The following is a 12,951-nucleotide window of genomic DNA, read 5'->3' as shown; positions in this document are numbered from 1 at the left end:
CTATGCAAGATGACTCTGATACCACTATTGGGTAACGGGCAGGGTATGCTAGCCTAAAGCAAAAAAAATTCTACCGTAATCACCCAGAAAACCATGCTAGCAGGAGATCATATATCGTTACCGCTTGACGTGTAGTGCAGAGGAAGAAGAGTTGAAGTAGACCGATCCAACATCGTACGCGTTAAACTCCTTGAGCAGCTTCTCGATTAGATCCGTGATAAAGGTGTTATTGCTAATTTATTGTTCATAGTGCTTTAATCATAATTTTCAAATAAAAGATAAATTTCATTCCTTGTACTTAATTTATGTGATCATGTGTCAAGTTGTCCCTTACTTTTTTTTTTCCTACTGATGCATGAAATGGAAGAGCAATGTGATCAGAAAAGGTACAAAATTTAATTGAATGATATCTTTTTATTTTACAGTCTGCACTTTCTTACTAATAAATGGTACAACCTCTGATTACTAATTTGCTTAGTATCTTGAATACTTGTAAGCTTGAATTTGCTCCGTATCTCGAATGCTTGCATATTTCGCTCACATCTGATTCACAATCAATATTATGCACACCATCAATACAGGCTTATATCTTGTCATTGTAAAATCTTTATGATTATCGAATATATTTTTTAACTATGTACATCCATTGTTAAAATTCTGCGCCCGCCACTGGAATCTGGTATGGTTCTGCTCAGCATGTAAATCACATAGCCCAAGAACAAATATCTGATATCTCTATTGTACCAATATACGTTATGATAAGTGAATAAAGTCGCCGGTTACGTCTCATAGAAAAAAAATACAAGTAAATCACATGGCCCAAGAATAAATATACAGTTAGCAAGGAGAAGAAATTGCTTGTGTCGACAATGGCTGATATTTGCTCATAATTATTTAATTATAAACGGAAGAAACACAGGTTAGTGTGTACAATGGCTGGCTGGCGTTGCTCAGAATTATTTAATTATATCTTGGGCTCCCAAGAAATCTTGCTAGATCTTGTCAGCAAATTCATTTTGTCCTGATTTCATAAACTGAAAACGGAGATCCCGTGGCCATGAATGTCAGGAAACTGTGTTATTATAGTTGCCCCTGTATCTGATGGCGCAGTGCAAGAAGTGCAGCAGGTTCACAACGCCGGATATTTTGGGATTTTAGATAACAGACACCGCTGTATTTACGAAAATAGATAATATATTGACGTATTTACAAATTTAGCATCCGTATTCGGAACCTCAAACGCCGAAAACTGACTTTCGGTAACTCAGAATCCGAAAACAGCCTGACCCTACAATTTTCGGCAATTCAGTTGCCGAATACGGCACTGTATTCGGCTACTGAGTTGCCGAATACGGCCTCTGCATGCGCCGGCGCCCGGAAGAAGCTAGCAAGCAAAAGTGTATAAAGTGCATGTTTTTTATTTAATTCACGATTTTTTTTGAAAATACAAAAATAGTCCAAAAATTCTAAATGTTTTCATGATCAAACTAGAGATCACCCGCAACCCATTTTAATTAGTTTGGTCCAAAAAACCTGAGCCAATATTTAATTAGAATTCTCCAAATAAGTCAACTTTTATAAATTCTAGCAATATTTAATGCCTCAAATAATTTCTAAAAATCTAGAAAAATTCACTAATATTGTTATAATGTGATATACTAATTTATAAAAATATTTTCATCCCTATATTATTTGGTGAAAAAGTGAGTTCCTTTGTAATGCTTCGTTTATATGTATTTTTATCATTTCATGTGATATTCTCTTTTTAATTTAATTTGAATAAAAATAATGCAACATGCACAAAATTTTGGTTCTCATATTAATATTAAGCCTTTGTAATGCTCTATTTATATTTTTTTTATCATTTTATGCCAAATTATCTTTTTAATTTAATTTGAATAAAAAAATTCAAACATGCACAAAACTTTGGTTCTCAGATTAATATTAAAGCCTTTGTAATGCTCTATTTATATGCATTTTTTATCATTTCATGTCCTGTCAAAGGTATTATTTTTTTATTTTGATGTGTTACCTTCTTTGTTCACTTGCTCCATAGTTTCATCAACCAGTAGGATCTTCAAATGATATTTCATATTATTGCTGTTCCTCACACCATGCTCAAGTTGTGTTCTTTTATTAGATATATTCTACTAGTGCTTGATGGTATCTGTTTTTTTCACCAGTCTGGTTTGTTACCCTGTTTCATGCTATTAAACTTTTACCACCTTTTTGCATTGCCACAGGTGGTGCTCTCAAGCCAACAGATGTTGACCAACTGTGGGTTCATGTTACATGCGACTGGTTTCAACCTAAAGTCTCTTTTCTAGTTGATGCGACAATAGAGCCAGCAATGGGCATACTGAGCATCCCTGTAGAGTATTTTAAGAAGGTTAATACTTTGATTTGGTATTTTCTCAATTTTGTGCAAGATATTTATTGTCTGTGCTTATTTGTTCAAATCTCACTTAATCTTTGTTAACGTGATGCTTTCATGTCAACTCCAGACATGCGTTATATGCAAGCAGATGCATGGTGCCTGCACCCAGTGCTGGAAATGCTCTACTTATTACCATGCAATGTGTGCATCAAGAGCGGGATATCGCATGGAGGTAGACTGCTTCTGTCACATTTTGTGATGGACATTTATGATGACAATTTTGTTTGTTTATCCATTTTTATAATTAATTCAGCCTGTGCAAATCTTATTAAATGAGCATACAATTATTATCTGCTCTACGATTCGCAGTATTCAAGCACCTACTTCTCACTAGGCTATCACTTCATTCTTAAGATAGTTTGTGCTACTACCTTTTGTGTTTAACATACGTCATGGGAAAACTAACTTCTGTAACTATTTTATTTGTATTAATGTCCAAACAGTTCCATTGCAGCTAACACTTAATATAACTTAATGTGCTGTCCTTCAAGCATAACTTGTCACATTTGTTTACACAATCCATCCTTTGATGTAATAATTTTTTATTCAAATTGAATTAAAAAGATAATTTGGTATGAAATGATAAAAAAAAATATAAATGGAGCATTACAAAGGCTTAATATTAATATGAGAACCAAAATTTTGTGCATGTTGCATTATTTTTATTCAAATTGAATTAAAAAGAGAATATCACATGAAATGATAAAAATACATATAAACGAAGCATTACAAAGGAACTCACTTTTTCACCAAATAACATAGGGATGAAAATATTTTTATAAATTAGTATATCACATTATAACAATATTAGTGAATTTTTCTAGATTTTTAGAAATTATTTGAGGCATTAAATATTGCTAGAATTTATAAAAGTTGATTTATTTGGAGAATTTTAATTAAATATTGGCTCAGGCTTTTTGGACCAAACTAATTAAAATGGGTTGCTGGTGATCTCTAGTTTGATCATAAAAACATTTAGAATTTTTGGACTATTTTTGTATTTTCAAAAAAAATCGTGAATTAAATAAAAAACATGCACTTTTATACACTTTTGCTTGCTAGCTTCTTCCGGGCGCCGGCGCATGCAGAGGCCGTATTCGGCAACTCAGTTGCCGAATACGGCACTGTTTACCGTGTTTTCGGTAACTGAGTTGCCGAATACGGTGAACAGTATCGTATTCGGCAACTGAATTGCCGAAAATTGTGGGATCGGGCTGTTTTCGGATTCTGAGTTACCGAAAGTCAGTTTTCGGTGTTTGAGGTTCCGAATACGGATGCTAAATTTGTAAATACGTCAATATGTTGTCTATTTTCGCAAATACGACGGTGTCTGTTGTCTAAAATCCCCAAATATCCTCACAACGCCCAGAGCCCATCATCCAGAAGTAGTCCAGGTGCCCCTCGTTCAGGTCGTCCAGGATCCACCCGGGCTTCCCGCCGCGTGCCGTGGATGACAAATAATTAATCCTTGCGTGTTTAGTTTTGGACTTGTTATGTAGCAATGGATGTGTTAGTAAAGGAGTTTTTAATTCAGCAATCAAGTAGTTCGGTTAGTGGCAGCATGGTAGGAGAAAACGGTCGTATGGGATGGCATACGATCTTCCTTCATGCGTAGTTATTTTGGCCTTCATGGCATGTCTTTAATTTCCTATAAATTACTGTTCAATCAAAGGAAAAGCTGCACTGTTTTGCAGTAAAAAAATTTCCGGTGTTTTTCCTGCTCGCGTTTGTGTTCTTGAACAGGCTTTTCAACAGTGGCTGCCTCGACGGCGCCGAGCACGGCCGAGTTGACGTAGTTCCCTGCCAAGACGGCGACCTGCCGCGAGCGCGGTGCCCAGGCTCTTCATGCTGTCCGGCGACTGGTCGTAGAAGAACTCGAGGATGCCGATGGCGGAGAACACCTCCCCCGCGCCGAGCACGGCGAACGCCGGCGCCTGCCACATGATGCTCATCGCCATTGGCGCGGCCGCCCGCGCGAGCGCCAGCCTTCTCGCCTCGACCAGCGCCGAGGACACCATGCCGACCACGGACAGCGCGAGGCCGACGCCGAGCCGCTGCAGCTGCGACAGGCCACGGTCCTTGCCGGTGGCGCGCCGGGCCAGCGGCACCAGCACGGCGTCATAGACGGGGATGCAGATCATGACGCTGATGACGTCGAAGGTCGCGAGGGAGGCCGGCGGCACGGTGAACGGGACGACGCGGTTGTCCATGACCGCGCCCTGCTCGATGAACGTCGACGACATCTGTGCGGTGACCGCAAAGAAGAGCAGCATCGATGCCCAGACGGGGAACATCCGGAGCAGCATCTTCAGCTCCTCCACCTGGGACACGGTGCAGAGCCTCCAGGGGCTCATCGGCGCTGCTGTGCCATTCTCGCCGGACGGTGGCGCTACAATGGCAGCCTTGTCAAAGAACCTGGACAGGAGGAGATGATGCCAAATATGAGGTTTTTGCCAGTTTTAAAATGTTCAAGTGACAAGAGAGGACTAGATTACCTGAATTGGCTGGTATGCTCAATCTTGCAGTTTGTTTCAGATGGTGAAAGCACCTCATGCAGCCCAGAACTATCCTGAGGCAACACCAAATGGTAGTTCCTCACAGCTGCAACAACCACCTGGGAGACCCTTGTCAGAGGACTCCCTCCCAGTTTCTTGTATCTGTACACCTTCCTACCGGCGACAAACACGGCGAGGCCAGACACCATGACCACCGTCGGGATCGCGAACCCAACCCCCAACCAACGTTGTCCTGCACCCAGACGAGCACGGTGCCCGACAGCAGGGAGCCTATGTTGATGGAGAAGTAGTACCAGTTGAAGAATGAGCCCTTTGTCACGCGCTCCACCGTGTCGGCGCCGTCAAACTGGTCAGCACCGACGGCCGAGGTGCAGGGCTTGATGCCACCGTTGCCAACGGCGACAAGGTACAGCCCCAAGTATGCCACGACACGATGAATGCCGCTTTTGTACGACGAGTCCATGAGCAATGGCAGAAATGCCGAAACTGACAGAGTGACCATCCCCTGACAGAACAGAGTAATTCAGAGTCATAGACTGAACATGTTTACTAAGCTACTACTTTGCTTGTTGCAACTTACAACGGCGTAGACCGAGATGAAGATTATTATTGTCCAGTATCTTACCCAGTATGTGTCGGCCAAGAAGGCTCCGATAAGCGGCGTGAAGAAGCAACTGCCGATCCAAGCAGGCACGCTCCTCGCACACCGGTGAGGTAGCTGACGAGGTTCTTAGAGATTGCGAAGAAGGCCACGCATTCGGTGAATTCGGCACCTAAGGCATGCTCAAGACTCAATAGGCTTATTCCGTAGGAGATGAGGACCATGAAAGAAATAATTTCTGTTACCTAAAATCAAGAAGCATGCTCTCCAATTCCCTGTGCTCCGCTTCAGAGAAGGCTGTATGTTGATATCAACCATTCCATCACTAGTATACTGCGAACCTTCATCCTGAATCATTGTTTTAAAGGACGGTAAGAGCATTACCGATTTTTTTTATAGAAGAAAAGAATTAACTCAGTTTATAAGGTAAATCGGGTTTGAAAACCTCACAACCGCGCGGTTTAAAAAAAACCGGTAGACAACCCCGAGGCAATAATACGATATCAACTCCACAAGCCACGCTCACACCAAAAGCACAAAACTAGACAACATACAAGTTCAACTCAACTCAACTCGCGCGCTAACCAACCAAGCAACTGTCACCCTCGCAACTCAGTCGATGGAGCCCTGCTCTCACGCCGCATGTTGCTTCGGAGAAGCGCGGATTAGACCAAATCTCTGTCTTGAAGTGCCAAACTGAATGAAGAGCCACCATGAAGCGAGGATGTAAGGGTGAACCTACAGAAGAAGCCGATAAAAATGACCTTGAACAAAACAATGACGCCCACAACACACGGCACAATCAACAAATAGCTGCGCCCAACCTAACTCAACTTGCACATCAAAACCAACATACTGAGCAACAAGCTGGTGGAGCCTTGCTTCAACGCCAGTAGCAGCTTGATTGGCGGAGCCCTGCTCCCACACAGAACCAAACCCTAGATAGTCAGCGGGCGCGTCGCTTCGGAGGAGTGTGTATTAGGAAACAACTGTTATTGGGGAAGCCATATGAAATGGAAACACCACTGCGCTAAATGAGGCGTACGGGCTAACCTACAAAAGAAGCTGAGGGCACCGATAGCTCGATACACCTTGAACAAAAGAACCAGTGTTGCCAACGAGTGCAAAAGGCTTCCAGAAATAACGCCTTCAGGAAGGTAGCTACATCAATGTCGTCGTCGTTTGATTGGAAACCAGGGCAAGGTTTTCACCCAGAGATGCCCCCATGGCGGGAGAGACGCTACAATGTCACCTCCAGGGAGGAAATGGTGCCCGCAGGCGTCATCGACATTGGCCCTAGCAGAATGCCTGGCTAAGCTTTTGCTCATGACTCCCCACCCCAAGCATTTGCACCGAAGTCTCACCGCAACTGCCATGGCCGCTGGCTTCGCGAGTGCACACCACCCTAAAAAGCCGTCACAGGCTGAAAAGCCTCCCCACGGGCTAAATACGAGGGAGAAGAAGAACCGGCAAGGGGAGGAGCCTGATCGGGTGGGGGTGGCAGCATAACACCCCACATCGAGGCATCCACAACACCCCACAGCTGACGCAAGGCCGTAGTGAAGGGACCAGCCAAGACCACCAAGGCCGCGCCGCTGCACAACCACGCCGCCAGAGGGAAGCCAGAGAATGATGACCACGGCTCAGAGCTACCACTAGCGCGACCCAGTCGTGCTGCTACCACACCACAACCATGCCACAGAGCAAACCCGGCCACCACAGAACAGCCGAGCAGCACCCTGCCACCGTAGAGCAGTAGTGTAGCACCAGCCACCATAGAGCAGTATAGCCGCACCAGGGCACTAGCCTCGTGAAGTTGCAACCGGTGGTGACCCTGGCGCCAACTACCAGTGGAAAGAGATCAGAGTGGGAGGATCTGCCACAACGAGCGGATCGGTCGCTGAGTAGATCCCAAGCCCGGGATAGGGGACCAGTCCCGAAGGAGCAACAGCAGGCCGGGCGACCCATCATACTGCCTTACCAAAACACGAACTGAAGGTCCAAAGCCCATCGATGAGGATGCACCCTTGCAAACCGGAGACCGGCACAACCCACACCTGACGGGGCGGATCCGGCTGCCAAGGGGGTAGATTTGGCCACCCATAGGTGAGATCCAGCCATGGCATGGAGGTAATGGCCAGAGGATGGCTCCAAAATGCGGTGACGACCGGGGCAAGGGGAGGAAGGGAGGGGAAAAGGGGGGAGAGGAGGGAACTGGGATGGGAGAGGGATGGCCGCCGCGATCGCCGACCCACCGAGGTGGCGGCGGCGGCCGGGGGGAGCTCGAACAACTGGGGCTAGCGCCGCGCTGTGAGGTTCGTCCCTGAGTTGCCTCCGAGGAGATGATGCCCTTGATGACTGCGTTGAAGAAGGTGAGGCATGGGAGGTCGGACTCCGAGACCAGCCTCTGCCACTTGTTTCTCAACCAGCTATTTCTTTTCATCCTGAATCATTGTAAGTACCCAAACTAAAGCTGGTTATGCCAAAGCTAACTAATTATATTCTTGCATAGAAAGAACTGCTAAAGAACAAACCTTTGTTTTTTGAAGAAAAAAATCCATTTTTTCTTTGTAGCAGACAAATTTTTAACGTTGCTTTATGGAAAAGAAATATTTTTGTTCTACTTGACAAGAGGTAACATGGTAAAGTGCCATAGAAGAAAATCACCTGAGGAGGCAGGTGATGAATCAGTGGCCAGTCCTCTTCTGCTGCTGCTTCCATGTCACCCTATGCAAGTTGCTCCTACTTTCAAATGGTCCCTCTGCTGCCGGCTGGACAATGACATGATAACAAATGACAAGAGGATTAGTAAACATTTATTTCAAATAAAGGGTTTGTTTAAGAGAGCTCCACTCTAAGTTTTTTAGCTCTACTCTAGTAATCTATGGTAGAGCTGCTCCATCAATTGATAGAGCTAGGGTGTTTGGGAGGGCTCTGCCCAGATCCACGATAGAGTTTAGAGCTGGAGCTCTCCCAAACAGACCCTATATGTACACAGTCCACCGTGACGTTGGAGCGGCAGCTGCAGCTGTTCGCGGAGTACGAGGCGAATGTCGGGAGCATCCCTGACAGGGCCCTGCACATCGTCTGCTTAGGGAGCAACGACATAGTGCACCACTTCACCTGGGCGATGCTCTGACGGGCCCAAATATGCCAACTTCATGACCCAAAGGGCTTCAACCATCATCGAGGCAAGGTTCACTTTACCCGCCAAAAACCGGTGGTAAACCCGGTTTACCGATTTTACCTGTGGGTACCGGTAAAAAAATAAATCGGTCAAAATTTTGGATTAATTTGAGTTTTAAAATGTATATAATATTAAAGTCATAGAATATTGTACAAATTAACATCTAACATGCTGGTAGAGTGCATCACTTGTTTCTATAAGGTGCTAGTTGGAATCCCTCCCCCTCTTTTGATTTTCTTTTTTTCTTAAAATCCTAAGGCTGTAAATCTAAATTTTGAATTTGAAACCACCTCTAGTAAACGTCTCTACATTCTAAAAAGATTGGACCAAAGTAAAAAACCACTTATCGGTAATATTTGAATTTTGTTTATTTAAATTTTCTTTGAATTTTATTTCAATTTGTTTGAATTTGAACGATAAAACTCTAGTAAATCCGATATTAAAAAATCGGATTTATCTGACCTCTAATAAATTTTATTTACCCATAAGATTTTTCCTGTACCAAGTTGTACATGTACTATGCTTGTGATTAATTAATTATGGAGACGGAACATATACACATAAATGTTCGCATGCATGCAGACGCTGTGATCGGACAGGGCGCGCGTCAGATCGCAGTGGCCGGTGCGCCGCCGGTGGGCTGCATTCCGTCGCAGCGGCGGATCGCCGGCAGGCTGAAGAAGCAGTGCGCGACGGACCGCAACCAGCTGTCGGTCATGTTCAACCGGAAGCTGAGCGAGCTGAGCCGGCTGGCCGGCCGGTTCCGCGGCGTGGTGAACATCTTCTACGTCGACCTCTATTCCATCCTCGCCGACATGGTCACGCGCTACCAGAAGCTCGGGTTCACGAATGGCAAGGACGCGTGCTGCATGCGGGTTCATGAGGCTTGGCGGCGGGGCCACTGTGCAACATGTCGAGCCGGTTGTGCGAGGACCCGGCAAAGTACGTGTTCTGGGAGAGCTACCACCCCACCGAGAGGGCATACAAGCTGATGATCGATGACTTCATCGCAAAATACATCCACTAGTTAGTTTCTTGCATGCTAGCTGATTTTTCCCCCTTTGCTCAATGATCGATCAACAATGGAGCGGTTAAGTTCGTTGTATTTTTATTTACTTACACTATTGTAGAGCCGGTTTTATATATCGACCCATCACTGTTAGTTTCTAATAGATTGCGGGAAGAATTAGCTAATGTGGTTTATGTACCGACAGTGATAAAGATCATCACAGTCGGCCGATAACTTGAGCCAGTAGTAATACCTAGCTCCATCATCACTGCCAGCTGAACCCAACGACCGACAGTGATAGCTTATCTATCACTGTTGGTTCACGTTCGCCAGTTCGTAACACGAACCGGCAGTGATAATAGATGATAATTTATCTTAAAAAATTATAATATTTTTATACGAAGTCGGATGAGGACAAACTTTATATAAAAATTGTAGCCATCGATGAGATTTATAACTTTATATAAAAATTGTAGTAACCTTTTCATTTATAGTAATTTAGATATATAATAACCGTTTAAAGGTTTAGACAAAAGAGATCAAAATGATTTGATATACTATTGTTATTACTAGTAGTTATATGGTGGGATGGTAAGTACGTATCACGCGAGTTGAGGGTCTTGGGTACGAATGCCACGAACCACACATGCGTAGTTTTGGAGCCGACAGTGAAAGCACTGTAATAGTGTTAGATTGAGAATTCATTTCGAGTTCTAATAGAGTTGTAATTTGCTGAGCCGTTTTTACTGTTGTGAATAAATCTATATCGCCCGTCAATGAAATTAAACAATCAGGTTCAACTAGTAAAACGGGTGCAAACAGCTCGTGCCAAAAATGCTTTTTACACTAGCTGGCCATCACGGTCAGCAAATGATTCAATAAATAACTAAATAAACTATTAAACCACTTGATTTACAACCTTAAAGTCTTGAACTAACAAAAACCTGTTGATAATGACCCTCCACACCATAAACCATCATAGTTTTTGATGATGTGGCATCAACGTGTTCAAGTTTCGCTGGCACGACGTTCGTGCATGCATGTGAGTCACAGCAGCGGTTTTAACCATTTAAGCAAGCACATCCATGCTGGAAACCACCTTGATCAGCATCAAAATATGCTCTCACATCTCAACTCTATTTGTTTGCAATTCTGTGCAGTTGTCGTCCCTCGTTTCTTTTGTGTTCTCCCTGCCTCCAAACACGACTCCTCACCAAGGTACCTCGCTTCATGACGCCGCTTGTATGTCCTGCATGCTGCCAAGGATGTCAACACGGTGGTGCAACAACGAATGCAGGAGCAGCGCAATCAACGAATATATATTAACTGGAAATGGGACTAGGATTTGAGGATTCCATTGTCGTTGAAGAGTGAAAAGCTTTCGACATTATTAATAACTGGAAATACAAGTACAGAATTGCTAAAGAACATTCTCGTGTACGGCAAAATAGTTGATTTTCTATCCTCGATCTGCTGACACTTGTGCTTTACAACACCGTGGTTGTCTTCTCTGACAAGGTTATTTTGGTCGTTCACATTAGGTTTAGGGTTTGCTTTGCATGCCCTCGAAGCTTGGACCAATGTTACATGGTGCTATGTGGCTGATCTAGCAGTCCACCAACGTAAAAGATGGAGAAGAAGGGCGAGGAGCAGGCAATGGTGGCTGTGATCCTGTGATGGTGACGGTGGAGGAGATGGAGCAGAGGAGATGGGTGGAATTGGCAACTGTGTCATGGAAGTCCACCAATTGGTTGTATGACCCCGTTTTCAGGTTTCTCTATGCCTCTCTTATCAGTTCTTAGATCAGTAGCTGATACACACATATTACAACCAAATGATATCACAGTCAAACTTCGAAAAAAGTATATTACCTGATTTCGAAAAAAGTATATTACCTGATTAAAGACATACATGGGCCATGTGGCTTCAGACTCTTTATATCCACGGCTGACCATTCAATTGAAGGAGACCTCGACAGCGAAACTATGATAAGCAAAATGCCATAGGCAACTTGGATGTGGATGTAACCTTAATCTTCCATGTTTTATCATTATACTCATGCTCCAGTTTCTTTATCTAAATTCAACAAGCAAGTTTGAGTATCGAAGGTACTCAGCAAGCTCTAACACTATTCAAAAGGTTTAAATGATGCTTAGGGGTAAAAATCAAGGATAAGGCCATAGGGATTTAGTTTTGAGTTAAAGCCAATTTTAAATGCAATTGAATTAGGTGAAACCCATAGTTTAAAACCAACGCATAAGAGTCAGGTTTAGTCGTTAATTATGATTGTTGGCTCTGAGGGAGATATGATCCATCCCGCTAGTTCCCATGTTTTAAGTTGGTCAACAATGGACTAGTTTAATAGCTCCACGTTGGCATATATCAAAAATAGGGGCACTTAGCCCACCACACAAATACATAGCCCACTCACGCATGAAGGAGGACTCACACCATAAATCTAATCATGTGAGACCTAACCATAGTGGTGACCTTGACCATAGACATGGTTATCTGGATAGGTTTATACTTTTGTTGAGGCTGTACACTTTACCCACATGATATGCTTTGCATCGAGCTATTGTGAGTGGTGGAGCGGGCAGGTACCGTACCCACCGAGTATCGCAACAATATCCACCCACGTGACACATTACCAAGGGCTCATGTTAAACATGGTTCACTTAGAGTCTCCAGCCGGATCACGGAACTTCATTTAGATTGTTCGAGTCTTCTCATGGCTCCCGTTGTCACTACAAATCTCCAAGTGGATATTGGATTAAACTATTGGGGTATGAGGCCAATTCCTGTTGCATATAGGCTATGTGGTTGTACGGTTGTCGCTAGGTAGGATGTCACAATGAACCGACCCTTATATGCCTAAGGCAAGTGTCTCCCAGTAGAAACGTCACAAAGACTAACCTACCCCAAGGTAGCCCCGTCTCTATGGGACACCTTACTCACCATGGCCAAAATAAGGTTTTCCCCCACATAAGTTCCATTAACACCAACCCGCACATTTTTACTCATGCACACACACCACGCGATTGATTGATGCTCATACCTTCAAAGAGATTAAGTAACAATCCTAAGCATAATAGTATCCAGGCATCTTCCACCATTATTATAGCAAATGATGAAGCATCCTAGATTTAATCATGGCATAATGCATTTTGCAGATAAGGTGTTGCTCAATAAAGATAAGTC

General features: G+C 43.8%; 2 pseudogenes; one reads left to right on the top strand and one right to left on the bottom strand.

Annotated features, from left to right (window-relative positions):
* Positions 1-4,055: 4,055 nt before the first annotated feature.
* Positions 4,056-6,005, bottom strand: LOC133902973 (protein NRT1/ PTR FAMILY 8.3-like; annotated as a pseudogene).
* Positions 6,006-6,928: 923 nt separating this feature from the next.
* LOC133903222 (GDSL esterase/lipase At1g20120-like) lies at positions 6,929-9,768 on the top strand (annotated as a pseudogene).
* Positions 9,769-12,951: the final 3,183 nt, after the last annotated feature.

Source organism: Phragmites australis, chromosome 21, assembly GCF_958298935.1.
Source record: "Phragmites australis chromosome 21, lpPhrAust1.1, whole genome shotgun sequence".
Lineage (NCBI taxonomy): Eukaryota > Viridiplantae > Streptophyta > Magnoliopsida > Poales > Poaceae > Phragmites > Phragmites australis.
This window is presented reverse-complemented; position numbering and strand designations above follow the sequence as displayed.